Source organism: Oryctolagus cuniculus, chromosome 2, assembly GCF_051225735.1.
Source record: "Oryctolagus cuniculus isolate XC-2025 breed Fujian yellow rabbit chromosome 2, ASM5122573v1, whole genome shotgun sequence".
Taxonomy (NCBI): Eukaryota; Metazoa; Chordata; class Mammalia; order Lagomorpha; family Leporidae; genus Oryctolagus; species Oryctolagus cuniculus.
The window spans coordinates 110588986-110593186 of record NC_142868.1 but is presented as its reverse complement, the minus strand read 5'-3'; the positions used below and the strand labels follow the sequence as shown (position 1 = coordinate 110593186).

At 41.8% G+C, this 4201-nt stretch overlaps 1 long non-coding RNA gene across 1 annotated transcript; it reads left to right on the top strand.

Annotated features, from left to right (window-relative positions):
• Window positions 1-596: 596 nt before the first annotated feature.
• LOC138848547 (uncharacterized) lies at window positions 597-2476 on the top strand. The gene is made up of 2 exons (XR_011386443.2): window positions 597-1064; window positions 2140-2476. It is a non-coding gene; the product is annotated as an uncharacterized LOC138848547 (long non-coding RNA).
• Window positions 2477-4201: the final 1725 nt, after the last annotated feature.

Here is a 4201-nt window from a genome sequence, read left to right as displayed (position 1 = left end):
ATACTTAGTTTTCAAAGACTATTAAAGAGGCATCAAATTTTAAGATTTTGTTCTTAAGTACCTACCACTCAATCATCCTTTTTGTCAACATATATGTCCCATATGGAATAACATATCAAATGAGCCACTTGTTTTTCAAATGATATGAAAAAACTGCTGGGAGACCCAAGAAGAGACCTGACTGTTACAGACAATAGTGTGCAGGTAGTGTAGTCTTTCTGAAGGTGCTTTCTTCATCTGCCAGGCAGACAGAGCCCTCTCTGTCCAGCCTGCCGCACAATCTGGGAATGTATTTCCAGTGAGGTATTGTATGGGAGGGCTTGGTTAACTATAAATGCCCACATAAATGCAAAGTATTACAATGTCAAATTTGAAAAGTGCAATTTAAGAACCACTTACTATTATTGTAGTTATTATTATAGTTAAGGAGTATAATGGATTTCAGCAACTAAAAGAGATAGATATATAATCTTTTACCACCACACACACTCCCTGGGTGTTTCACTTTAATAAGTATACTTCCTTTCATTTGAAGGAATATATTGATATAATTAACCTTCGCCGTATTATGTTCTTTGCTTTTAATTCTGGATACACAACTCAGAATTATTTCATTGCATTTACCCATATAAATGGGCCCTATTTTATTTCTAAATTAAATAGCATTAGGGAACAAGCTACCAGGAGCACCATACTTATTATTTTCTACAAATGTATTATGTATGACTTAATATCTCCTACATGCCTAGCTTTAGCTATGGCTTAATGAACATAAATATTTTATTTAGAAACAAAAGAAGATTGTCAATAATTAAGATAGGGATGGGAAATAGTTAAAGAATAAATGCTCCTTTGCTTTAACTACAGAATCAACCTTTTTAATTTTAGACAAGAAGAATTTGGCATTATGTTACCCATCATCTGCTGCTCATTTCTCACCTCAGAGCACGGTCTTCACAATATCTCATGATACTTCTCAAAATAAGTGTTTCAATCTCTTGGACACTCTATTTGCTGATTTATGCAAACATCAAGTGACCAAGTTACAAGGATTGAACTTCAGGGTAAGGTTTATCTTTATGTCCTAAAAATTTCTTACCCCTAGTCAATCATTGAATTGTCATTCAACCACAGATGATTCTCCAGGGACCACGGTATGCCAGGGGCTTTCAGGGCTCTGCAGTTGCAAGTGACAAATGCAAGATCTATCCCAATTTCTTTCTGTCTGCAGCCTCTCTAGGAAAATACTTCCAGGTGGCAGAATCTCAACCCTCTTTAACTTCTCAGTTTTACGTTTCTATTATGCTCCCTGGTTCTGTGTCCAAAATTTCAGAGGATGTTGTCCATTGGTTTAACAAAAGTACCCACTTCTGGAGGTGTCAGCTTGGAACAGGCAGTGAGGTTAACATAGAACCTAGTGGTTTTGTTGTGGGGAGGGGTGGGCGTCTCCAGCTGGATTTACTCCAAGTTCATGTCTCAGCATGAGAGATGAATTCAAAGCAAAGACAGATAAAGTACAAGAAGGGAAGCAGGATTTATTTTAAAAAATAGAGATAGCACACACTCTGATGAAGGTAGGCAGCCTCCCTCTCTGGGGTTGGGGAGAACTGCTGATGACGTTGCTGCCCCTGCTGCTGTGTCCATTCCAGTTCAGGCCACCCTCTTTATGGGGGAGGGGGCATTGCCCTAATTGAATATGCAAATGGGCTGGAGTTTGGGTGGGGATTCAGTGCACTTGGTGATCTTTGGAAAAGTTCCTGGTGTCTCTGTGTGGAGCTCAGCATACTTGTGTTCATCATGGTGTCTTATGCTTGGTGGAAGAGTGAGGCTCAGGTGCATCATGGGAAAGTGGATGTACCAAATTGTTAAGGAAGTGGGTACAGTTTTAGCTGTGTGAGGCTAAGACATAGAGGATACTGTAAGCCTCTTAGCTTCTTTGTTCACTAACTCCCTCCCTAGCCCATATCAGCTTCATTTACCTGTAAGAGTAGAGGGAGGAGGCAGGGTCATTCTTACACAGGCTTCATGGGAAGGGTCATGGTCAGTTGACCTTTGTGGTCCCTGTCATTTACACAGTATGTTGGACAGATTCTAAGTTCATAAAATGATTACAGTTTATTTCATTTGGAAACTTCTCAGGTTACCTAATGTATCAAGTTATGGAAAATTATGTGAAAGAACTCTGCAGCTTTAGTTCTGCCAGTTATGTGAAGCACGAGCTCATTTGCTGTGGCAATGGCCGGGTTATCTTTCTTTGTACAACGGAGGAGGCTGCAGCTCAACACAAGAGGAAACAGCTGATTCTGGAGCCATGGCCAAAACCATCAAGTGCTCAGGGGAAACCTGTGGTCTAGTCACAATCACAGTTTTAAAATAAATTCTTCCTAGAATGTTTTGCTTAAAACAAAACAAAAAAAATCAAAAAGCAAAAACAAAAAATGAAATAAATGCCTGTGTGTTTCAGTACTGATGCAAACATTGTTTTGTCAAACTTTTTTTATATCTTTGTCAGACCAATGGTTAAGAATGCCATACTACTATAGTTTTAATGATATGATTACTTTAAATTTTACTACATATGCGTGAAATGTTTATCTTACCATTTACCTTTTACTTGTTGAATTCTTTATTTGGTAGAGCATTTAGCCCCTGACCATAATGTAGATTGGGAATATGTTATCTCTGGGTCTACAGGTAAAGTCCACCATCTGCAATGTCAGCATCCCATGAGGGCACCAGTTAGAGTCCCGACTGCTCCACTTCTTATCCAGCTCCCTGCTAATGGCCTGGGAAAGCAGTGGAAGGTGGTCCCAGTGCTTAGGCCCCTTGCACCATGTGGGAGACCAGGATAAAGTTCCTGATTCCTGGCTTCGGCCTGGTCCAATCCTGGTTGTTGCAATCATCTGAGGAATGAACCAGAGAATGAAAGATCTCTCTCTCTCTCTCTGTATCTCTCTTTTTGTAATTCTGACTTTCAAATAAATAAATCTTTTTTAAAAAGTTATTTCAAGCACTGAGAAAGAGAGAGAGAGAAGGATGACAGGAGGAAGGGATGGGAAAGGAGGGAGGGAATGTCATTATATTCTCAGACTTATATATACAAACTATATTGAATCTGTTCTCTTTTTATTACTATCACATTAATAAGAAAAATAAACTATCAGATGATAAAAAATAAAAGTGGAAACACAGAAGACTATAATGATGATTATATTAATGTCATAATTATACTAGAGAGAAATTAAATTAAATTATGATTATTTGTAATAATGAGCAATAGAGTAAAAGACTGGAAATTCAAAAAAAAAAAAACCAAGATTTTTGAAAAAAAAATTCAGGTCTGACTTTTTTTTTTTAAAGGTATAGTGGACAGTGAGAGAGAGAGAGAGAGAAAGGTCTTCCTTTGCCGTTGGTTCACCCTCCAATGGCCGCCGCGGCTGGCGCGCTGTGGCCGGCACACCGCTCTGATCCGATAGCAGGAGCCAGGTACTTCTCCTGGTCTCCCATGGGGTGCAGGGCCCAAGCACTTGGGCCATCCTCCACTGCACTCCCTGGCTACAGCAGAGAGCTGGCCTGGAAGAGGGGCAACCGGGACAGAATCCGGCGCCCCGACCAGGACTAGAACCCGGTGTGCTGGCGCCGCTAGGTGGAGGATTAGCCTAGTGAGCGGCGGCGCCAGCCACGGGTCTGACTTTTTTCATCATTTGAATACTCTAATGTTCTATTTCCAGGTGAATTCAACTTGTTGATCCTCCCTGCAACAACAATTAGGAACAGATGAAACTGGTCTTGATTTTCTAGCACTTCTTTCTGAGACATTTCTCTGTTTTTGTGTCTCCTATACTTTTTGTATTTTTGAGAAGTCGTGGCCGGCGCCGCGGCTCACTAGGCTAATCCTCCACCTAGCAGCGCCAGCACACCAGGTTCTAGTCCCGGTCGGGGCGCCGGATTCTGTCTCGGTTGCCCCTCTTCCAGGCCAGCTCTCTGCTGTGGCCCGGGAAGGCAGTGGAGGATGGCCCAAGTGCTTGGGCCCTGCACCCCATGGGAGACCAGGAGAAGCACCTGGCTCCTGCCTTCGGATCAGCGCAGTACGCTGCAGCGTGCTGGCCGCGGCGGCCATTGGAGGGTGAACCATCAGCAAAAGGAAGACCTTTCTCTCTGTCTCTCTCTCTCACTATCCACTCTGCCTGTCCAAAAAAAA